At 35.6% G+C, this 26,336-nt stretch overlaps 1 long non-coding RNA gene across 2 annotated transcripts; it reads left to right on the top strand.

The window, feature by feature from the left end:
- The first annotated feature begins 21,380 nt into the window (after window positions 1-21,380).
- On the top strand, window positions 21,381-24,672 carry LOC137487421 (uncharacterized). Of its 2 annotated transcripts, XR_011005991.2 has the most exons (6): window positions 21,381-21,503; window positions 21,749-21,892; window positions 22,610-22,726; window positions 22,819-22,860; window positions 23,205-23,291; window positions 23,676-24,672. It is a non-coding gene; the product is annotated as an uncharacterized lncRNA (long non-coding RNA). The 2 variants fall into 2 exon arrangements; XR_012388822.1 differs by lacking the exon at window positions 21,381-21,503 and having other exon boundaries at window positions 21,840-21,892; window positions 23,205-23,335.
- The last annotated feature ends 1,664 nt before the right edge of the window (window positions 24,673-26,336 follow it).

Raw genomic sequence — 26,336 nt, 5'->3', positions numbered from 1 at the left:
TTTAATTACGCAGAAATGTAATTCCTCAGTACTACTTAAAATCCCTATAGATATCCACACATAAATGGAATTTCTTTTTTATTTGAGTCAAATATGAATTTTAGCTTCATTAAATATTTTAATATGTAAGCATTTTAATATCAAACATTTTTAGTCAACAAGCTAAATTACTTTGAAAAAATGAAAATTGAAACATGATAGCCTATCAACACATGAAATTTTCAAAGAATGACAACATATTTTATTTGGTATACTATTTTGTCACTGAATACTTTGACAAATTTTCTTCTTTAGTTGAAAAATAGGATTATTCAGTAAAATATATTTATTTATTTATCATGTTTACAACAACAAAACACAACAATTTCTCTGCTTCTCTGAGCTGTTAAATTTATTTACAGTAGGCCAGTACAGTAGCCCCTTCATACAGCAATACCGGAAAATTACCGGAACGAATTCACCAATAAATTCAAAAAAGCGTTGTTCACACAGGCAAGGACGTTACAAATTTTTTTCTGGAAAAGACCATTCCCACATCCATTACAAAGTATGGTAAATTCTGACATCATTAACCAGACATGACCTCTAAATGGCTGTGATTGTATTTGTAAACCTGTGATTGTATTTGTAAACCTTTTTTTTTTTAAAACCTTTTGCATTCATGACCCTTTATACCCTTTTTACACATTTGACTACATTACAATTTTTGTGGATGGACAAGTATTGTGGACAACTTCGATGAAACATATAAAGAAAAATTTTCGCATGTCGAGATGCAAATAATATGAGTGAGTGCTGGCGCTCACCAACTGCCTTATGTGCTCAATCGTCAAGCAACAGAAGCAGAGCTTGAAGGTAAACAACAATGGTTTATCATAAGCATTTTATTAATACTTTTTATACACAGTTGGCATTAAGAAAGAACATGGAAACATTATCTGACTAACAACTAGTAGATAAATATGTCTGGAAAAATATTTAAAGGTATTTATTTTCATAAACAGCGCGAATGTAATTGCGTCTGAATGTTCTGACTGGCTGGAGTAAATGTCTAACGTCAGCGCATTCTAAACAATAAAGCGCTGTTTCCAGCAATTTTCCTTCTGCGTTCACACAGCGCAGCATTCCGGCAAATTAACGTTAATGTTACAACTTCTCTGAATGTATTATGTCTACAGTGCAAGTTATTGGATATTAACTTGCTTAATTACGAATGAATGTACATAGAATCTAAAAATTGTCAGTCCATCCTCAGCTAACATCCATAGACTAATTTTTAAATCGAGATTTAGCCAGAATTCAGAGTTAAAGTCTTCAGAAAACCCACTAAAAAACTCACAAAATACTGTATGCATGGTTGTTTTGACAAACATCTGAGAGAAGGAAGCAAACGTCTCATTTTATTCTTTTAGAGACTTTTACTTTCCGTAGAGCTGCATCAAGTCAACCTTGAGCAAAGTTAAACCTTGGCTGAAAAATTAAACTGATCTTTCAGTGGACAGAGATGACCATTAAAGCATTACATGTGCAACCCCAAATTGCAAAGACTTTGCTTGTTTGTCACAGTCTTTTAGTGATGTCCCACCTACTGTCACCTGCCTTTTTAGATTTATCCAGGAGACTAGTATTGAATGCAACATTGTCACAGCTGCTTAGCAGATGTGCCCTAGATTCAAATATATATATATTTTGAGGGCACGAAAGAAGCCTTTTATCATACTGAATGAATTTGAGATGAGAATGCATAGCACTTTAAAAGACTCCAGGTGTTTGTGCTTGGTTCAGTCTCAAAGAAAATGATCCAGCAACTGCCAATGTAAAAAAGCTTTATTCTGCCGGTAAGACAGTAGGTGGGAATTACCAGGAAAGTTATGACAATACTTGGATTATCACAAACATTACATTACACAATTCATTTTTATGTGATTCGATTCGTCAATATTTGTGATAATGTAGACGTAAGTCATAGAAAAATAAAATAGGTTACACTTACATACTTTAAAAAGCAAATTAGTAATAGTCCTTTTTGTTGTTAATTGAGAAAAACACCGTTATCAAAAACATGCAGAGAATGCATAATGCAAGACTTCCAGGCCACTAATCATTTCCAATACAATTGCACATAAACCACTGGTTTCCAAGCACTCGCAAATAGCATTATTAAAAGAAGCCTAAGAATGAAAACGTCAGTGTATTTTTTGGATATCAAGAGCTGATTTGAAAACACCAGATATAAATTTCTCAGAGACATCAATGTCATGTTTTAGAGACATTTTAATTTTAGGCTCATTGCCAAACAGTGCATTAGTTTGAAGGATTGATTGCTGCCATGCCTCTTGGCAAAAAGGAGCAAATCAGAAAGCAAAATATTGCTAGCTCCAGATTTATGTTATCCAGCCCACTTGCGGAGCTTGAGTATAATGTTATGAATTTTATTGTAAATGATTGATTGGTAAATTACTGATGAGATGGGCAATTGTAGATTGCTAACCATAAAATGCAAAATTATATTTGTGTTTACATGACAAAGACATACAAAAAATGCTATGTTTTTTTAAAGTTCACATACAGATGACATTTTAAAAGCATAGACAATGTATGTATTCAATATAAATACCTACTTTTTCTGAATGCAGCTAGTCACTTGTTTCATTTCTAAATGTGTCAGCCATTTTGAACAAATCATGTGACTTACAGAACTAACCAACAAATTATTCATTCATTAAGACAGGGACAGACACTTTTGTCCAAAGTGACTTACAATTGGGTCTTAATGTTGTGTTTATTTAACCATGAAAGCAAAGGTTTTAGCTAAATACACACTTAAAATGTTAAGATATTGCTATTGTTACTGAAAAATTGCACACCAAAATGGTGTACTCCATGTAGGCAGAAACTGTCTGTCTGTCTATTCCTTCATCCATATATGGTTTCTTTCATGTATGGAATCTTGTTACATTAGAAAAGTATTTACTGTCTCTTTAATCAGTTTAATTCTTCAATGTACTGACAGTTGTAAAGGAGTCATTTAAAAGTATTTAAATACACTGTAAAACCCAAGAGTCAACTTTATCAATTGAAATGAGTGTAGTTAACTTAAAATTTACTGAAAGTTAATTTTACTCATTTAAAAAAGAGTTTTGAACTCAGTGTTGAAGGTGAGTTGATTAAATACCTCATTACTTCAACTTAAATAGAGTTCACAGTACTCATATTGATTAGTTTTTTTTTTAACTCAAAAGGTTTGTAGCAATCGGTTTCCTCAAACGGTCTGAGTTGCCTTAACTTATTGGGTTTTACAGTACTCATTTGGTTTGAGTTTTCTTCATTTATTGGGTTTTACTGTGCTCAAATTGCTTCATTTAATCAACTGGATTAAGTTCATAGAACTCATTAGGATTAGATTTAAATGGTTTTGTTGCAATCTTTTTCCTCCAATGGTTTGAGTTACCTAAATTGTTTGGGGTTTTACAGTGTATTACCCTAGTAAATAATTTCCAGCACATAAAAAATCCTTAGAATGAAATTCAAATCTGTTTGAAATTTCTTAGCTGAAAGTACAATATTTCATAAATATATTTACCCAATCATAATCCTAATTTTTTCTCTCATTTACTATCATAAATAGGTTTTTGATGAGACATCACACTTTGTGTACCAGCATCTTAAGGTAAAGTTACTCTGACAATGCTTTATAAACAAAAACACACTTGTTTTTTTCCCTCATACACCGTCTGCTTGTATGTAAACTATATATAATAGAATTTTAGTTTTTTTCAGAATATACTGAGTCACGAGAGGACGCAGTGGCGCAGTATAGTGCTGTCGCATAACAGCAAGAAGGTTGCTGGTTCAAGCCTAAGTGTGGAGTTTGCATGTTCTCCCTGCGTTTGCGTGGTTTTTCTCCGGGTGCTCCGGTTTGCCCCACAGTCCGAAGACATGCGGTACAGGTCAATTGGGTAGGCTTAATTGTCCATAGTGTTAGTGTGTGAATGAGTGTGTATGGATGTTTTCCAGAGATGGGTTGTGGCTGGAAGGGCATCCACTGCGTAAAATATGTGCTGGATAAGTTGGCGGTTCATTCCGCTGTGACGACTCCGGATTAATAAAAGAACTAAGCCGAAAAAGAAAATGAATAAATGAATGAATGAATATACTGAGTCACTTTTCAAATTAGAAGCATCGGTGTAAAATATGATAACATAATTGTAAAGATTTTCAATTTGCCTAATTTGTGTGTGTGCGCTTGTGTGTGTGTGTGTGTGTGTGTGTGTGTGTGTGTGTGTGTGCGTGTGTTATTATCAACACAATCTCACAGCAGTTTGTAACTTTTTGATTTAGTGGCTAATTCGTATGAATGCGTACAATCTAATTCATACAATTTAGTACGATTTGCTCATCCCCCAATGACTGTTGGGTTTAGGGGTGGGGTTAGGTGCCACGCCTCCTTTTTAAAATTTCGTACGACTGAACTCGTGCTAGAATTAGCCACTTAACTGGCAAAATGTAAAACACTTACGTTTTCTCGTGAGATCAGGCTGGTTATTAGGCTAGTGTTGAGGTTGATTGCAGCTCAATTTCTTTCTGATTTACTGTATCTACCAACTCTCTTTGCACCCTGTGGGGACAATGAATAGTCTGGGTTTTAGTGGGGTTAGTTTATGACCTTGACAGTGACCAAAGATGTTCTCACCTCCAAGCTGTGCTGTAAATGAATTGTCAACAACCCCCAAAATATCAAAAACTTTTAATAGCCTCCTCATCTTCTCAGTATGTGCACATATTACATGCAATGTTTACGTGATCTTTTTTTTAGCTAGCGTAATGTTGATTGGATGACAAAATGTGCCGTAACACGTAAGAGACACAAATGAGGAGTGGCAACTTTCAGATGCAACCAGTATTGTGTCACTACATTAATGTCACTTTTGATGACCTTAATGGGTCAGTTCCCTTTGAACTGATCTGCGTCCTCCAAGGGTCCAGTCTCAGGTGACACATTCTGCAGTTACAAGTAATAATGCACGCAGCGGTGTGTGTGTTTATCTGTGCGTCGGATGGTTTATTTTAGGACTGGCTCCATTACCAAGGCTGGGAAAAGTCTACGTCTCATTGAGGGAGACAGTAGTCTGCCACACCCATTAAAAGACACACACATGCATACACACATACACACATACACAATCCCAGGCTACACCCCACAGCCTAGGGCCAGTTCCCAGACTCTTCCAGTGTATTTCCATCATACAGAAGCTGGTTAATGACAGACCCTAATGAAGACGTGACTGACTGAAGACTCACTATAAATCAATAAACCACTATAATGCTCTCATCTGAGATACACCATCACACACACTTCCACTACTCCTGGAGAAAACTTTTGGAAATGTGATGACATTATTGAAGGGGATCCAGTATCGGTGGACTGTCTGTGTCTGTGTATGGGTGTTTGTGTCCCTATACATTGAAAAAAAAAAACGTTTTGAAAGGTAATCAATTTTAAGGTAAGTGGTTGCAAACAATTTATATGGACTAAATTTAAACAAACAAATGAAATTTAATAACGTTTAACTGAATTGTTTGTTTAAATTCAGCCTATGTAAATTGTCTGCAACCACTTACCTTAAAAAGAACTTAGTAAACCCTTTTTTACGGTGTACCTGCATGCACACAGTGTAGTTTTCAGTATGGATAATTTGGATAACTATAACCTTAAACCTGTTATATGCAGGTTCAAAATCAACCTATATCTAGTAATTACAGCTCTAAGCAGATTTCTTTTTTTAGATACACAATTATCCCTTTTGTTTCTATTTACATCACACTTTATTTAAGGAACAAATCTTCCTGTTAATAAATCATTAACTATGATTTGTATCTCAAAAAACTCATAATTTGCTGTTTATTATTAGTTTTAAGGTAGTTAAAACTATTTTAAAGTGGGTCTAGCAATTAGATTATGGATGTAGAACAAGTTATAGAATTTGTGCTATATAAGTACTAATAAACGGCTTTGGTTCCAGATTTTACAAATTTGTTTAGTTTGTTTGGCATCCCATAACACATTTCTTCTATGGGCAACACATAACTTAAGCTCCTAATCCAAGTTTTAAAGACAGTCATGTAATCTGACTTCTAATTTAGTAAAACTATTTTTTTTACTAACATCATACACAAAGATACTGCCTGTAATATATATCTGTCTCCTATTTCTGAGGTGTCTCTAAAAGTGCTCAATTTTGGCTCTGGTGACAAATCAATTTTGTATACTTCAGATATAAATTTAAAAACGTTCTGCCAAAATGGACTCATTTTATGGCATGACCAGAATGAGTGTGTCAATGTAACTTCAAAGTTTTTACATTTATTGTACAATAAGGAACAGGCAATATCTTGATAATACACCGATAAAAAGCCGCTTGTTAATAGTAAGAATTGGTACTTAAACTAAAGAGTTATCAATATTTGTAATTAGCTTTAATATGATATATTTTCAGTTTTCATTACAATTCATTTTATTTATTTTTTTTTTTTATTTTAAAAAACTTTTTTTTCATTGCGATATTAATATGAGTAATTGAGTGCTTATTTTTCTAATCATTTTATTTATTTAAAAAAGAAATAACCTATTCTATGTTAAAAATGGTGATGTGCTGTTATTTACTATAACAAAACCAAAAGGAAAATTTGATGGATGATAAAATGTGGGGGATTTCATATGCAGGCTTTTCTAATCACGATGGCTGACATGTACAGACACATACAATCACACATACTCTTTATTCTGAGAACAATATTTCACATTTTCTTGCCAAATAGTTATTGGGCACCTCTTTGATTTGTTTCCCATGTAAAATTTCTACAGTTTCTCCCAAAGGTGTTTAGGCAGAGTGAGTGGGAGGAGCACTTCACATCCCAGGAACCAAACTGTCAGTGAAACTTTAGTCACTTAAATGTGAAATTGATAGAACTCGATGCATGTTTTGCAAGATTTCCTTCTCATTTTATTGGATTGTACAGCTTTTAATGTTTGTAGAAAACATTTTCAGAAAGTGAACTTTCTTAAAGGGTTATTCAGTAAAGTTTTGTAAAGGTAAAGGTTTTTGAATTTCTACCATTTGTTAATGTGAAAAAGTCTTTTGTAACATAACTTCTTAGTATAACAATGTAACAAAACTTCAAAGTCTTAGTTTGTCTGCTGGTTTTTATAAATATTTATACTTCTTCTGAGACTAAAAATTCTGACTGTATCTCCTCCGATAGGGATTTAAAAGCTAAGACCACTGAACTCGGGTCAGACCTTCAGACTCTTCTAACTCAATGTGCCAAATCTTTTCCGACAGATCCGACTTTCGGTTTTCAGAAAAATCGGAAAAATCTTGCTTAACATTGGACCGAACTTTATGACCTCGTAACTCTGCGTCAGATTGTCACACTGACTTCTAGCTGGGCTCATTTAACTTAGACTACCCAACTGCCAAAAACTGATGACCTTTTAACTTTCTAGCCACACCCTATCTACTACTTTAGACCCTAGAAACTGTCCCAAAGACTTCCATTGCGAAAGCCTTTTATTGACTTAACATTGAATCAAAAGTTGTGAGCTCATAACTCTGCATTAGACTGTCATACAGACTTATGGCTGAGCTCATTTAACTCAGTCTACCCAGCAGCCAATCCCCGATGGCCTTTAACTTTTTAACCACACCCTAACAACCACACACTGCACCCTAGCAACTGCCCCATAGACCGCCATTATAAAGGCCCAGATTGATATCCTCATGCTGCAGTGTTATAGAGACATGGGGGTTGATATACATTAAATTATCATACTGGCAAGAAGCATTAGACTCATTAGTCTAATCTGTCAATCAACTCCTTAACAACAAAACAGACTAACCTAGCAACCATAAATCAGCAGCTATACTGTATCTCAGCATCAGAACATCGTAGAGAAGCGGCGATTAGCTCGTTTGACTCATGCTAGCACACCGTAAATCTTGTTTGCTAACAGTGACTAGCTACATGCTAATAATGCTTAGCTAAATGCTTTAACATGCTTGAAATGCTTACTAAACATTAATGACAAGATATAGAACACTATCTATCTATCTATCTATCTATCTATCTATCTATCTATCTATCTATCTATCTATCTATCTGTCTGTCTGTCTGTCTGTCTGTCTGTCTGTCTGTCTGTCTGTCTGTGTCTGCCTGCCTGCCTGCCTGTCTGTCTGTCTGTCTGTCTCTCTGTCTGTCTGTCTGTCTGTCTGTCTGTCTGTCTGTCTCTCTGTCTGTACTTTTTCAAACAGTTTTAAACTAAATAAACTATTGCCAACAGGCTTTCTTGAACCAGCGTCAAAGTATGGCTTAACTAAGTCTAGTTGTATTTGTTAAACTTGTATTTTGTTCATTTGTTCGCCATGGAAATAGTGAAATTGATGGATATAGTGTTTAGTGCAAAAGCATATTTTTTCAAAATGGCAGGTATTGTTTCCACCATCATTTCAGTGATTTAGTGAGGTTAGTGAGTTTCCTTTGAAGAAATGCACACATGCACATGTTCAGTGATCAGGAGCAGAACAGCTGAGGAATGACGGGACTCATCTGAAAGCAACAGCTGCAACATAACTATTGCCAGGGATATGAAAGAACAGATACAGTATATAGCCAGATACACTTTACACTTGCAGATCACACTGTAAGGTTATAGATCTGCAACGTGCATTGAGGGGACACTTATTTCCTAATGCCTTTTTTCATTTCACATATCGAAGGATGCCATATTTCAAGGATCGATGATGAGGTTACTCTACACATAGTATCTCTTTCCAGTTTAGGAAAACGTTCTACACAATTAACAATATAGGTGCTTTTTGGCATTAATGGTTTCCATTTCACAAGATATTCTATAGTAGAATAAGAGGAAAACAAGTTTAAGATGTTAACACCAATTCTCACTTTTTACTGGCATATCACAGTACCTTCATGTTATTAAGATATTGGCTTACTTATATATAAAGACATATTCAGCATGATCTTATTTTACATCCTAAATGCTGACTTCAGACTGCATGATTTTTAAAGTAGTCGTGTCACAGATGTTTTCACACTGCATGACTATCTGGGCTTGCATTCCCTCGCTGCTGTATTTACACTGCAAGATGGATCGGAGACAGAGGGTTTCACACTGCATGACATGACAATCGGAAGAATCGCTGACAACTTTGTCCAAACCATGTCTCACAACCAAACACAAAAAGTGGCATGGAAACAACGTGAGGTCATGTAGTATATCTTTTGTTATTGATGGCATATTTTGAAGAGAATTAGCAATTTCTCCTCAAGGTTATTTCTTTTTCGACCCGATTGTGGTATTGTTCAGATAACATGTTGTCAAACAGACACAGATGCTCCTGTCAAATTTAATCTAGTTTTTTCCTCCAGCTCTTGGGTCTGGATATAAGCTTTTAACTCCCCCCTCCTGTGCTGGCCTGCAGTTACCCACACTAGTGGATGCTGCTCTCTCATTTGCTGTAGGTAATTACCAATGTTATTTTCAATCAGGAGACATTTTACAATGTCTGATTTGAATCAAATATAATTTAGCATGTCTAATATCTGACTGGGGTTGGCGAATCATCTGTGATTCTCTCAGATCACTTCTTTGATATTTCACATTGTGTGATTGTTACTCACTTGAACAAGCACCGATTTTCCTGTGATTTTATGCATTTGTCAGCGATTTCCAAAAAAAAACTAAAAACGAGTCAAAATCGGGGCTAAAATCATGCAGTCTGATCTCCGCATAAACTTAACTTAGCTACTACTTTAATGAACAGCCAATTGGTGTCAAAGGCAAAAGTCATAGTTCATAGTTTGTTAACAGAAGGAGTTGTTCCTTAAAAAAAAAGTGTGACTAAATTCAAATTAACATTTTATTTGTCACATACAATCAAATAATAAAAATAATAACAATGCAATAGAAATGCAATATGATGCAATAGAAAATAAAAGCAAATATAAACTAATTAAAGACTTTTGATAGTGTATGTGGCTGTAGAAATAAAAGTGCAATAAGAAAAATAGAAAAGAGCTATCTATACAAACAGAAACATAGAAGTGTATACGAGAGCAAGAAGTGCATCCTATATTTTGATTATCTTATATTGTGACCTGGGCAGCACTGTGGCTCAGTAGTTAGCACTGTTGCCTCACAGCAAGAAGGTCACTAGTTTGAGTCCCGGCTGGGTCAGGTGGCATTTCTGTGTGGAGTTGTGCTCCAGTTTCCCCCACAGTCTAAAGACATGCGGTATAGGTGAATTAAATAATCTAAATTAGCCATAGTGTGTATGAGTGTGTATGGGTGTTTCCCAGTACTGGGTTGCAGCTGGAAGGGTATCCACTGTGTAATACATATTATGGATAAATTGGCAGTTTATTCTACCGTGGTGACCTTTGATCAATAAAATAACTAAGCCGAAGTAAAATTAATTAATGAAAATTTGTAATTTTTTTTTGCTTAATACAATATTATTAAAATATTTCCCAATAAGTTTTTTTTAAGTATTCGATTATCAATGTGTATCATTTCTAAATATTCGAGTATCAATTACACTCAAAGTGACCAGGTTTTCAGTTTCGATCATGAATGAATCATTTATAACATCTCGTTTTGCAAATTCAGCTTACATGTGGAAAGAGAAAGTATCTGAGAAACCATCACTAATGCATTCTCAATGATTCTCACATCCCATTGAAGAACAGTAGCCTAAAGCATTCACTATTTCAGTGCTTCTCACAGATGCAGCAGAGTTTCTCAAACTTTCTGATGCTGAACTTGTAGCACACACAAAGATACAGTACAAGGAGACGTTACAGTTCATCCATCATTATCCATAAATATGTCTAACTTGCTTAAAGACACAAAGACCAAAGGAAGGAGAACAAGCAATCTTAACATTTGCTGTAACACAATACTTGTACTTGAATAAGTGCACACACTCATGGTTTGTTTATGTAAAGGAGTAATGATTCATTGATAGGTTGACGGTGGCAGCTGCCTGTATGACGACTGACAGCTGCGTTGAAAAAGACAGCTGAATGATCGCTCAGACACATGCATGTGCTCAAGACACACACACACACACACACACACACACACACACACACACACACACACACACACACACACACACACACACACACACACACACACACACACACACACACACACACACACACTGCTTTTTACTGTGTTTGGATTACAAAAACAATAATCATGCACCTTATCATACATAGTGGGCTAAATGACATGTTTTTTTTCTTGCAGAGGTTTTACATGTTGATTTAAAAAAATATTAGATGAATGGATGTTTTAATACATTAAAACAATATAGTCTTGGCTCTAAACTTAGTTTTAGCTCAAATGTACTAACTGATTATTATAAATAATAATTAATTTATTCAATAAAATGCATATAGAACAAAACCATTGGTAAAACTTTAGTTTAGGTCACAATTCATAGTATTAACAAACCATTAACTAATATTACAACCTAATAAACTACTAATTAACTGTTGATTAACAGTTAGTAAGGTAGAAGTTAGGTTTAGGTTTTGGGTAGGGTTAGGGATGCAGAATGAGATCATACTTTATAACTACTAATGAACAGTAAATAACTTAATAATCGGCAGGTAATAAACCAATAGTTATTAGTGTGAATTGTGATCTAAACTAAAGTGTTACCAAACCCTTTTTTAAAAACCAATGGTATTTTAAAGAACATACTGTTCTAGAATTTACACACAAAAAAAGAAAACAGTTTGGTTACTTTTAAACACAGTAAAACTATAATATGTGTTTGGGCATGGAGTAGCTTTTGCTATTATTATATAAAATGTTAAAATTACTGAAAGTGTTTATGTTTATGAAATACTTTAGTAAACACTTGTGCGTGCTTAATTTGCAGTTATGCTGAAGAGGCATGTGGTTACAATGTGTCAAGGTGTGCAGACTGTGGTGCATGATTTTTAATTTACTAAGCATTAGCTGCAAAAAAAAAGAAAAAAATATATTTATATGTGTATATATTGGCGTGTGTGTGTGTGTGTGTGTGTGTGTATACATGTATGTATAAAGGCCAGTCTCTACTACTTGCATATCTTGTGCATTGTATCTGTTAAAATTAATAGAACATAACATGTATTGATTTTTGTCAATAATATCTTGCTGTCCAGACCTAAAAGGTTTACTTTGTAAAGTGTATTCTGAAGGTAGACTCTAGCTTAAAGGCTGTATTGTGTTCTCAGGACAAGGGCATGTTCCAAAAATATGACCAACCTTGAGCTTTAACCAGCACATCATCATCATCATCTGTGAGTAACTTCTACACCTGGTCTTGAATCACACAGATTCAGACACAGCCGTCTGATAGTGTAGATAGTATGCTTAACAATCCGTTATGAGCCGAGCTTCAATTAAGAGCTGTTCTTGGATCAGTTTTTCCCATTATGTAGCTAATCTTCTCCATTACACATATGGCAACTGTTCAGACCTCATTTAAGTGACCTTTGCTGGAAATGACCTGTGTTTGAGACTCTGCTGTAGTTCAGCACTAGAGTCATTAAGTGGACAAAGCAGGCCAGAGATTTGTTGTGGATATTTGTTTCTTTTGTCTCTGTGCAATCCACACAAATATGCCATTAACCGATATTAAGGATGTGTTTGTAGTTGTTCAATTCTCTTGGTTTGCATATCAGTTGGTCTGAAAGAAAACACTTGTCCTGTTTGCTTAAATGTGACCATGGACCACATTTTTTGAAATTTGAGATTTACACCTCAGCTTCATCTCACTCAATTTTTTTTTACTGCTGCTTGTTCAAACTACCTATTTAAAATAAGCTGAAACAACACAATTCTTGTCATTACTTTGGCTAATTTATTTGTTTTATGTTTAGTGCACTTAAATTTATAAACCATTCAGTTAACTTAAGCATTTTGTGTTATGACAACATGAAGGAATTGTGTTGGATTAAGAGAGGGAAATGTTTACAATAAAAGTTATCTTAGTTGTTTAAAGTTAATAGAAAGACTTGTTCGAGTTTAATCTTGACTTTAGTTTGAAGATTTAGAGTTTTATGTAATGCTTTGAGTTTTCAGATGCAGAAGCAGCCATGCTCTGAGTGTTGGCAGCTTAATTAGTTAAAATGCAGTTTGTTACTTTGCTCAGTAAGCAATAACTGTTCTAAAATTAGTTCTAAGATCAGTCTCAATCAGCTCTACACATGTAAATATGCTTAACGGTAAATGACTCTAACTTGTGAAATATGCTAAATGGCTCTTTTAGTTCATTTAGACTTGGAAATGTACGACACATACATACATGATATTATCAGACCTTTGAGTTTATGTTAAATAAAAATACAAATGTATTTAAACTTTTATTTGATAAATCATGTTGGACCAACTCAATTGCATTTAATTGTGTAAATATTTTTTTAGATGGTGCTAAACCAATTTATTGGATGGAAATCCTGCACTCAATTAAATTGAGTTCATCCAATGAGTTATTTTTTTGAGTGCTAGATACTGAATAAATAAGCTTCCCACTGATGTATACTTCATCAGGATATTTGACAGAACTGTCTTAATATGGAGTCTGAGGCTTCCAAAAAAGTGAGAAAATCCCCTTTAAATTTAAATGAAGTGTTCAGCAACATACACATTACTAAACAGGTTTTTGTCATGTTCAGGAAAATTACAAAAAATCTTCATGGAACATGATCGTACTTAACATTCAAATCATGTTTTTGCCATAAACAAAAATGTATCATTTTGACCCATAGGCTACAATGTATTTTTGACTATTGCCAACATAAGACACAAGGTTTGTGGTCCTGGGTCACAAATATTGATGAAGAACTGCACACTGACGAGGGAAAACCCAGACATTTACTGAGTTTGTGATGAATGAGGAGGTTGTTTCTTCATGCAAAACACATTTGAGAATTTCGACAACAACACAGGATGGTATTGATTGTGGCCGGTCTCTCATTTGCAATTAGTAATAATCCAATCAGATCGATCCAAGCCTACTCTAAATAGAGTGATTTCACTCTACTGACTTAATTTCGTTTTGGAAGAATCCCCACTTCCACCCCATCTCCTCCCTTTCCTTCTTTACCAGTGGGAGCTCTCGAGACCTACCTGATCTTGGACCCCCTTACACGCTCTCTCCCGGGACAGCATGCCAAACCTGCTAATAGTGCCAAGCAATATCTAAGTGTGAACTCTTGAAATTATATTTATCTGCTTTATTTAAGAGCTGTAGTGAAGGCGGTAACTTTAGACCTTTAGGACTTTAGACGTTTAGAACTTTAGGGGTCACCAATCTCGTTCCTCGTTTTAAATTAAATTCCTTGTACTACGATGGGCAACATCACAGAAAGCTGAAAAAATTATGCTTGAGCATTTTACTAATTATATGATGACAACTTGCGACTTTACTTACTTCTTTATTGTCCACAAGTGGAAATTTATCTTTGGCTTAATCACACCACATCAGCGTTCACATTACACACATCACAGAAAAAAAGGCAACACAAATACATTCAATGTCATCACATATATCACATTAAAAACTCAATTTAAACCCCTATACATACTTATAACCCAGTATTTAAAACTCTAATGGCAGTCGGCACAAAGGACATTTGATACACATTTCTCTTTACTTAAGGTTGCCTAAAACATCTTTTTGATGGCAAATTTTAAATTTAAGGGATGGGAACAATCTTCAATAATGACGGATGCTTTCCGTTTAATTCTCATTAAATACATTTTTTTTGGTTGTCTTTTTGCTTTACCTACAACTGCACTGGCATTTTTTTACTACTCAACACAGTTTTTGCTATTTGCAGTTTTGTTAATTGGCAACAATCCATACCATGCAATCATGTTAAAACTCACAACACTTTCAACCAAGTTCTTGTATGCCATCTTCAGAACATCTTGACTCACACCAAATTGTTGTAACCTCCTAATAAGATGTAATCTCTGCATTGCTTTTTAAAAAATGCACTCTGCATTTGCAGTAAACGTTAATCTACTATTAATAAATGTTCCTAAATATTTAAAACATCCAACTGTCTCTATTTCATGTCCCTTAAAGACCAGAGGTCAACCCTTGACTAGGGACTAGCCTATTTCTGCCAATTATCATCTCCTTGGATTATTAAAAACAGTTGACAGTGACAGTTTGTTTGTTTAGATGCTTTTGGCTTTTGTCAACAAAGTCCAGTTGTTAGGTGCACACCTGTGTGTGGATGGCAGGGCTCAAACTTCTTAAACTAGATCCCTCTAGAAGAGCAATGCCAGAGTTCAGGATAATCAAGTGCGAACACACCTTAATCTATTTGTGTTGGAACTACTTTAATAACATTTTTTACCATTAGCTGAAACTAGGCTGGGGATTTCTAGTTTCTGTTTGCTTTGCATGGGATTTAATAGGAAGTGTAAATGCTTATCTTGTGTTATTTTGAGCAAGACTGCTGTTTAATATCCAATTATAATGGGATTTAGTTTCCTTTCTGTTATTTCTACTTAAGCCAGTGTAATTTTATAGTTTAAATGATGTGTAATTATTTGGCATAAACTGAATTTGGGCTGTAAAATAAATAATCTGACACTAGAATTAGTTTAACTTACAGTTTGACAATTTATATATGCATATATTGTTCATATATGTTAAATTTATGCATATATTTGCACATTATTGTCATTTTTAGTAAATTCACCGGTAAAGCAGAAACCTAAGAATGGGTATTGTCTTAAAATTGTGCTACAATAGTGTGCTACAGTGGGACGTTCAGCAAAAACATTGAGACATGATGCCACATGAATGTCTGTATTGCCATTCTCCTAGAAAGAGAGACGGGAATAGCCAGGTATGTGTGTGCGCATGAGTGTCGAATAGCTGTTTGTTTACCCTGCTTTTCTTCTATGCATTACGCTAAAATGGATCCACCCTAAAATGAAGAAAAAAGAAAGGAAGAATAGTTTAGCTTGTATTTATTATCTGGGATAACACTGGACATGAGATCGTAATCTCATCAGCGCAGCAGTGAACGTAACACCCTCTGTGTCAGGGCCTGGAATAACACAGGTCTTTTCTTGTCCCAACATCAAATGAAAATCACTCCAGCAGCTTTTTCTCCCAAATGGAGGTTTAATTCTGGGTGTGGCGTGCCTTGTATGTGTGTGCATGTTCAAAATGTGATCCCTGCTGCTACATGATTTTTTGTAAGCATAGATCAGCTAAACACACACATGCTCGGATGCGTTTGTAGGATTTAAGCTCATGACTCAAACTGTGTTTTGTGTGATTTGATTTACACTTGTTGTTAAGTTTAAAAATAATTTAACATATCTGTATATTTGGAAGGTATAATCTCTTTATTTAAAGAAACAATCTACTATTGTGGAGATAAACTCACAGGCCACTTTATTAGGTAAACCTTAATAGTACCGGGTGGGACCCACTTTTGCCTTCAGAACCGCTTTAATCCTTCGTGGTGTAGATTCAACAAGGTACTGGAAATATACCTTAAAGATTTTGATCCATATTGACATGATAGCATCATGCAATTGCGAACCTCTCATTTCACCACATTCCAAAGGTGCTTTATTAGATTGAGCTCTGGTAATTGTGGAGGCCATTTGAGTACAGTGAACTCATTGTCATGTTCAAGAAACTTGTCTGAGTCTGAGAAAGCTGAGATGATTCGCCCTTTATGACATGCCATGTTATCCTGCTGGAAGTAGCCATCAGAAGATGGGTACACTGTGGTCATAAAGTGATGGACATCCCTTTAGCAACAAAACTCAAATAGGCTGTGGCGTTGACACAATGCTCAATTTGTATTAATGGACCCAAAGTGTGCCAAGAAAATCCCTCACACCACTGTACCACTAGCTTAAACCATTAATACAAGGCAGGATGGATCCATGCTGTCATGTTGGTGATGCCAAATTCTGACCCTACCATCTAAATGTTGCAGCAAAAATCAAGACTCATGAGACCAGGCAACATTTTTCCAATGTTCTATTGTCCAATTTTGGTGAACCTGTGTGTTTGTAGCCTCAGTTTCCTGTTCTCAGCTGACAGGAGTGGCACCTGGTGTGGTCTTCTGCTGCTGTAGTCCATCCACCTCAAGGTTGAACGTGTTTTGCGTTCAGAGATGCTCTTCTGCAAACCTCGGTTGTAACGAGTGAATATTTGAGTTACTGTTGCCTTTCTATCAGCTGGAACCAGTCTCCTCTGACCTCTGGCATCAACAAGGCATTTGCGTCCACAGAACTGCAGCTCAAGGGATATTTTCTCTTTTACGGACCATTTTCTGTAAACCCTAGAGATGGTTGTGCATGAAAACCCCAGTAGATCAGCAGTTTCTAAAATACACAGGCCAGCTCTTCGTCTCTAAGAACCAATGCCACATTCAAGGTCACTTAAATCACCTTTCTTCAACATTCTCATGCTCAGTTTAAAGTGCACCAGATTGTCTTGATCATGTCTACATGCCTAAATGCATTGAGTTGCTACCATGTGATTGGCTGATTAGAAATTTGTGTTAACGAGCAGTTAGACGTGTACCTAATAAAGTGGCCGGTGTGTGTATATAGACTCATTTTAAAGTTAAACTGTTCATTTCTACCATACACTTTTAGCTTAGCATTAATCATTGAATTGGATTAGACCATTAGCATCTCACTAAAAAAATCACTGAAGAGTTTCAATAATTTTCCTATTTAAAGCTTGACTCTTCTGTAGTCACCTTATGGACAGAATGCAAATGAACAGTTGCTGTTTTCTAGGCTGATATGGCTAGGAACTATACTCTCATCAAATTGAGCCAGATGCTAATGGTCTACTTCAATTCAACGATTTATGCTAAACTAAGCTAAAAGTGCTCCTACCAGACCACTGATCGACTATATGGGTTACAAATGGTAAAGCACAACTGCTTAACTAAAGGGCACTTGTAAAAATTCCAAACAAAAGAGGAGTGTTACTCTGAGTGTGTACTCAAGTCTGTAACTCTGAAACTTGATGAAGTGCTGAGATATGCTCAAAACGTCTGTAGTGCCTTCTAAAAGTGGAGAAGGTGATCTAGACCTGCACACCTCTTCATTTATGGCACAAGTAAAGCGGGCAGATCAAAACATGTCCAAGAATGCAGAACAGGAATTTAATGATTAATCAGGGTAATAATGTGATCACTGTCCATTCATTTACTCAGAAACTCACACCTTAAATGCTCAAAAGCTTGTGCTTGTAGGAGATGTTGTTGTTGTTGTTGTTGCTGTGGTTGTTTTTGCTGTAGGTGTGCTATTTAATACATATGGAGTATTTTATTATCTGGTTTTAAACCACAGTAAGTAGTGGTGAAAGTCTGAGGATGAGAGGAGTTTCGATTGGCAGCTGCTGTAGTTTTCTGCCAGCACTAGCTGAATGAAGTTCAGTTCAGTTGAGAGCAAGAGGAATTCTGGGATGTGTTCAATGCCAGCATGTAGTCTTAAGCCTGCAGTGGGTCTTTAGCAGCTGTTACCACAAACAATTAAGGTATTGAAGCAAGCAAAATACAGGCTCATCCTCAGTCTTCTGCCATGCATGTTTTCCATTTCATTATTCCATGCACTAGTCTGCCTTTAAAAGAAGTTGAACTTTTCAACAATCTAAAAGGGATAGTTCATCCAAAAATTAAAATGTATTCATTTCATTTATTCATTTTTTTCCGGTTTAGTCCCTTTATTAATCAGGGGTCGCCACAGCGGAATAAACCACAAATTTATCCAGCATATGTTTTTACGTAGCGGATGTCCTACCAGCTGCAAACCATCACTGGGAAGCACCCATACATTTACATTCACACACACACACACACACACACACACACACACACACACACACACACACACACACACACACACACACACACACACACTCACTCACACACACACACACACACACACACACACACACACACACACACACACACACGCACACACACGCACACACACATTACAGAAAATTTAGCTTACCCAATTCACCCATAGCGCTTGTCTTTGGACCTGCGGGGGAAACCGGAGAACCCGGAGTAATTACACGCAACACATGCAGAACATGCAAACTCCACACAGAAATGCCAATTGACCCAGCCGAGGCTCAAACCAACAACCTTTTTGTTGTGAGGCAAGAGTTCTACCCATAGCACCACCGCGTTGCGCTGTACTTATTATTCAACACAATCTCACGGCAATTCGTAACATTTTGATTTAGTGGCTAATTTGTATGAATTCGTACTTCGTAATTCGTACAATTTAGTATGATTTGCTCATCACCCAATGACAGTTGGGGTTAGGGGGGAGGTTGTGTGCCACGCCTCCTTTTTAAAATCGTACATTTTCGTACGACTGAACTCGTACGAATTCGTACAAATTAGCCACTAAACTGACAAAATGTAAAATACTTACGTTTCCTCGTGAGATCAGGCTGTATTATTTATGGTGACTATTTACCTTTTACGTCTTATAAGCCTCTTTGAGTTTCTTTAAGTGAAGTTTATTCATAAACAAATTTCGAGAGGATCACGTGCTTATGATTGTTCACAGCTGTTCCGACTTTAGCTTACGAATGATTATCCTATCAGACGATCCTTAACTCAATATAAATAACCAGACTTTTCTCATCTCAATATCTTCGTCTTGAAGAAACCCCCCCACCCAACCCTACTTCCCTCCTTTCAAACGGGCGTCACGGTGGCCAGCGATTAGCGCTGTTGCCTCACAGCAAGAATGCCCCTGGTTTAATTCCTTTCCAAACCAGACGGCATTTCTGTGCGGAGTTTGCTCGTTCTCCCCGTGGTCGCGTGGGTTTTCCCCGGGTCCTCCGGTTTCCTCCCACAGTTCAAAAACAAGCACTCTAAACAATTAATCCAAATACATTAGCTAAACTCTGAGTACACCTTTCAGCATACATATCCGACACTTAGCTACAACAAGCAAGAGAGGGAGTCATCGAGATCTACCTGAGCTCAAACTCCCCTCTCGCCTTGCAACGGGAGGGAGCCCAGGGCTCGAGGAGCTTATAAGCTCAGGGCTCTCTCCCGGGACAGCACGCCAAACTAGCTTTACTATCAATCATCAGCTAAGTGTGAACTCTTGAATTGGCTGAAAACGTAAGATAATTTGAAGAAGGCTGAAAACCCGGTATCCATTGACGTGATAGTAAGAAAAACAAATATTATGGAAGTCAATGCTTACAGAATTTCTGTTTTCTTCAAAATATCTTCTTTATGTTTAACCAGCCTGATCTCACAAAGTAACGTAACTGTTTTACATTTTGCCAAAAATATGGGATTGTAAAAAGGAGCTGTGGTACCCAACCCCTCCCCTAAATCCAACCATCATTGGGGGATGAGCAAATCAAATAAGATCATGTACTCATATGAATCGTACATATCGGAGATCATAGATTCATACAAATTAGTCAATGAATCAAAAAGGTACGAATTGCCATGAGATTGTGTTGGTTTAACAGAAGAAATAAACTCAAACAGGTTTGCAATAAGTGAAGTGAACAATGAAAACATTTATAAAAAAATGTACTATCCTGTTGGCACAAATACTGTCAAAAGGACACTGCCTGGTTTACAAGATTTGCATTGAATTTATGTAAAATCATAGACTCAAAAAATTGAATTTTTTTTCTGCCCATTCTAACTACTTGCTTAAAATGAGCTGAAACAACACTACTCTTGAAGATGTTTTTGAAACAACTTAATTGTTTTATGTTTAGTCCACTTAAATTTGTTAAAACAATTACTTTAACTTAATCGATTTGTGTTGATTGTGTGGAACCCAGCATTTTTAGCAGTGTATAGTAGGTCAAATAAGTATGTTTACTGATTGAACATATGAAGTGTTGACATTTTTATTTGATTTGTTGTCCACGATAAAAAATTAATCATGGATTGTATAAAATGAAATGAGATATTTTCTTTTTTTGTGGGCCTTTGATCAGAATTATTTACAATCCATCTACAGAATTTTATCAAATGTTATCCAAACCACGAAGAATTTAATATTGAACTGAACATTGCTGGAATGTTAAGGGCTCCTACACTGTTAGACATTTCTGTAAATTACACAGTTAATTACTGTATTTCACCCAGTGTAATACTGCAAATTCCTTTTACGGTAAATAACTGTATTTACCGTTGCATTATGGGAATTTAGTGTGACGTCGAACAACATATACAGCGATGTACTGTATTTGTAAAAATTCGTGTATTATACTGTATTTTCCACAACTGCTTCAACGCCACCTTGCGGCGATTCGACTACTCTGCACCACATTTTGCCTGAGGACCCTGGAGCAATTCTGGAGGACAATTTATTAGTGTGCCTGAAGAACATACTGGATTTAACAAACTTTACTCTGGTAAGCTGAGGCAGTGTTTCATTTTACAGAATGTTTTGTGGACGAGAATAGAACAAAGTAAAGTATAAAGTTGGCTATTATTATTTTCTCTGGCTTGGCGTTATTTCGCCCATTTGAGAAATATATCATCTATTAAGATGTTACCTTTATTTAATTTATTACATTAACACTACTATTACTTTAAATAAGACTGTTTATGACTATTAGCCATTGTTCTCGTCATATCTTTTTATTTATTTACATAGGAACCGGTGTTGCAGCGGGTTTTGGTTTAGGAGGGAACCAGAGGTATGCAGACAGTTTTGGAGGACACTTAGCACGAGACAACGGTCCGGCAGAGAGTGTTTTCCCCCAGAAGAATATGAATGAAAGACCATCAAATAATCCAGGTAAAAGCGCGTCTGTCTGTGCTGACAACACTCGACATTGATTTGAGCACCTCTATTAGCATATGTTTGCTCGGCAACATTAGCTGAAGCGATCTTAAAATGGTAATGTTAACTGTTAGCTAAACTGAGCTAAGTTTATACTGAATTGGACTCAAGCTCATTTTAACGTGCAACGTTTAACTTATATTGATTTATACTTTATATATATTAGATGTTGTGAACTTATTTTTCTCTGGTTTAGAGTAACTTATATCGTTAGCTTGAGAAAATAACATCGCGACGTAACCTATAAGAACGTTAACGTAAATCTACAATATGCATAGAGGTAAAGTTGGTTTTATATTCGCACATTCGTTCATTTAGAAGACTCTAACGTTATACTGTTTACCATGTTACTTTGAATATTCGATCAGAATTAGCATGCCAGTATGACTTGAAATCAACATTAACACTGTTTATTTGACCGTGAGCATGTTGTACTTTGATAGTCGTTAGCTGCTAAAATGATTTCACTATTTAGAGTTTGCAAATAATACTTTTATGAAATTAAATTATTAAGGGGGAAGTCTGAATCTGCTAATATAAAACCAACTTTACCTCTATGCATTATGCTAATAACCACCTTTTTGCTATTTATTGTTTGCTAATTATTTTTTTATCACAACTCTTGACATTTGGTTTAACATAATTGTCACCATTATATTTTTTTCTGTTTAGATATGGCACGAGCACAGCAGCAGGTTTTGTCTGAAGAAACAAACAGCATTTCGGAGGAACATCTTGATCAGCACAGCCTTATGCTTAAAAAATAAGCAAGACCAGTAAGCAACCAAGGTAAACAAATAAAAAAAAAGTTGTGTGGAGGTTGTGGATTGTAGCATGGTATTCTTATCTGTATTTTTGGCTTTTTTATGGTCTCAATATAGAATACTGGGAGCCTGCCTGTGCAAACTGGACCTCATACAACAGTAAGTACTGTACATCTATTTGTTTCTCAATATAGTAACGTTACTTTTAATACAAAATGTGTCACATGTTTAGTTGCTAGCTAAATAAAAAATCTTTTTCCCTTTTTTATTAAACCATTTAGTAGGGTTTTTTTCATCTTTGTTTATAATATTTTTGAGCAGATTGAGGTCTGTCATGGGTCAGACATTTTAAAATACAATAATTAGTATTGGGATACATGCATTTGTCTATGTATTAAATGTCTTTTTCCCCATTTCATGTTGCCTAAATATTTTGTAATATTAAATAATAAATATTATTATATTAAATAAAATAATAAAAAATTTTGTATAAATAATTCCAGAGGATGAAACAAAATGCACAGCAACAACCAGAGTGAGCCAGAAGAAGGCAGGAGAAGTAGTGAAGAGAATGACAACCATGAACAACAGTGAGTTATCCTTCTTTCACCAGCTAACTGAGAACTTGGATTAGGTGAGACACTCTCAATAGTTGTATCAGTATTCAGTCTGTTTTAGTTTATTAGGAATACATAAAACAAATTGTCTAATCTGTCCTGCTGTGAATCAACCCATCACAAATGCTACAATGTTTTTGTAAAACCTTGTTAGAGGAAAAAATAAACAGGACATTCTGGTTAGTTATCTTTTAAACATGGTAGTGAGCAGGTTATGAGCAGGAGCCAGTTGCTTAGTACCAGCTGAAAACTAGCCCAACCTAGCTGCCATGCTTCAAAATAATTAACCAGTATATGATTTATTTTTTTTAAACAAGCTTCTTCTATGCTCATGTTAGTCTGTTTGTCCTTATCCAGAGTTCTTCATAATCCTGGACTGGGCCAAATCCTGACCAGATGCTGTGGTGGTCATGGAGGAGTGAATCCTAAAAGACACACGTGATCAATGAGTTTCCGCATTGATCCAATGGGCCAGCCTGACCACCCACTGGTGAACTTTCAAGCCTCCGGTGCCTTTACAGCGGCCTTGCACAAGTTTGGCTAGAGGAGAACTGGTCGTGCCCAACTGAGCCTGGTTTCACTCAAGGGCTTTTATTCTACACTTTCGTCAGTTGGTGAAGTTTCTTCCATGCCACTGTCGCCACTGGATCGCTTGGCTACGATTGGTGGATCGGTGGATTTGCTCTTCAGTGTTTGGACTTTCAGCAGTGACATTTACTGCTTCAATTCTGAAAACTGGACTGAAGCAGCTTCAATTTACAAGAACTTCTATGTTAAGCTGCTTTGACATCATTGATCTACAGTGTAAAAGTGCAATAGAACTAAAGATGAATTGCATTTGAATATGTGAATTCAGACCTTGTTGAGCATTTGACACCAGAATTAGTAATATTTTAAAGTTGTGTTGTTTCTGAGTCGGCTAATAGTTACAAATATTTATTTTTCCAAAAATATGCAATTCAGAAGTTTAAATTTTTATTGTACATGTATGTTCTAGTGCTTTGTGTGATTTATTTATTTTTAATGTGTTGATTTTATTGCTTAATGTAATTGTCACACATTTTCCTTAAATGCTTTAAGCATTATTAATGTTTTAAAGAATGGAATATTTTGTAATTGTGTCTGGTTTAATGTCAGTAGTACTTAGTACAATTGGGTTTTTTTTTTCTCAACAATATGCAGGTCAGACACTTAAATTAGATTTGTACATGTATGTTAATGTGCTTTTTCATTTTCAATGTTTTTTTTCTTAAAATAAAATATTTTGAATGATTGAAATGTAATGTTTTTACACATTTTTAAGCTTGTATTAAGCATCTCCAATGTTTTAAATAAAGAGTGTTTATTTTGTTAATATTTTGTAATTGTGTCTTTTTTAGGTCTATAGTATTAAAATAATATTAATAAAATTATATTATAAAATATTTAGGACAAAATTAAAAGGTTTACAGTAGCTAACTGTTAACTTAGGTTTTTACAGTAGTTAACCATTTTCAGACACTACAGTAACATGCTGTAAACGGATTTACAGTTGTATACTGTAAATCTAAAATACAGTAACTTACTGGCAACAGTGTTGCCAGTAAGTTACTGTAAAAACCCTTTGAAATGTCTAACAGTGTAGCTTGCACTGCAGTATAAATACACAATATGGTTTGTATTGGAATAAGCTGTTTTCTGACTTAAATAGTTTTTTCTTTTTTTGTGAGTTATTTGTTGTGATGTGAACAAAATCTCTAGTGAAGCTGGATTTTGGCGAATGTATAAATTAGACTTAGGACAATTATGAGGACCACAGTTATGAGATCAACAAAAAAAATCCTTGATATGTACTTTGAACTAGAGTGCAGACAACTTATAATCAAGGTAACGTCTATAGCTTTGTTTCTTCTTTAAATATTTTCTCTGTTCATCATTCTCGATTTGCTTTAAAAACAGGAATGTGAGGTGTACTTCAGGTTTCAGGTACTGAAGTCTGAGCTGCCAGATGCCTGTTGGCTGCTTCCTCTGTTGGCAGAACAAATGTGTTCACTAAATTCTTTTCTTTATGTCTGTGCATGCAGCTTGAATTGTGAACCTGATACAACTGCTGACTCAGCAATAAGAAATACAGCTTATCACAGCTAAAAAAGCTTGCACACTCCAACACGCATTCAAAAAAACATCCAGGTAAGCCTACTTGTCTTGACATCAAAGTTCAGATACACTTACTGTATGTCCCTCCGTACAGTAAACTTACCAGCACCTGCTCTCTTAATGAAGTATATATTACAGTACGCTGAGAAAAACACAGTCCTAAAATAGACACCTTTCCACTACCACAGACGTGCCAGAGAGAGCCACAGGACAAAGTCATTTAAGCTCAGAGTTCAGATCAAGGGCATCAGGCCACCTAACAGAACCTGAGGGTGTAAAACCACAGACAATGTTTGGTGTTTGTCACAGGAGGATCTCTTTGTTAAGTGAATCATTTCTGTTCTACATAGGAAATAGAGTAGGAAAATTATTAGAACTACATTTAGTTTTGTTCCGATTGGCTATTGAATGGATTGATTGTGTCTGTTTGTGGTGTGTGATATGTTATCACTCAATTGAATGGGCATTATTATTAGTGATTATCAGCTGATAGATATGGGCCAGCAGGGGCCTACTAATAATCTCAGAAGGCTGTAATCATCCAACAACATGGATAATCAGCTATAGATCATGTAAGGCTACACCCGAAAGCTAAGGAGAATTATTTATATTACTTATAAATTAAATTAATTTTAATTATAATTACTTATAATTAAATTTCCCATTTGTTATTTTATTAATGTCTACCCTTACCCCAACCCTAAACCCAACCATCACAGTAATGCAGAAAGAGATCTGGATCTGGAGTTTTCATTATTAGCATACCTGATTAACCATATGGATGGATGATTACAGCCTACTAGTAGGCGCAGAAGACACCTACTGGCTCATATCTATTAGCTGATATCCATTGATAACACCCATTCAATTGAAAAATAACAA

Source organism: Danio rerio, chromosome 13 (genome assembly GCF_049306965.1).
Source record: "Danio rerio strain Tuebingen ecotype United States chromosome 13, GRCz12tu, whole genome shotgun sequence".
In the NCBI taxonomy this organism is placed as follows: Eukaryota; Metazoa; Chordata; class Actinopteri; order Cypriniformes; family Danionidae; genus Danio; species Danio rerio.
The sequence above is the reverse complement of the archived record's forward strand: the minus strand, read 5'-3'. Positions and strand labels throughout refer to the sequence as shown.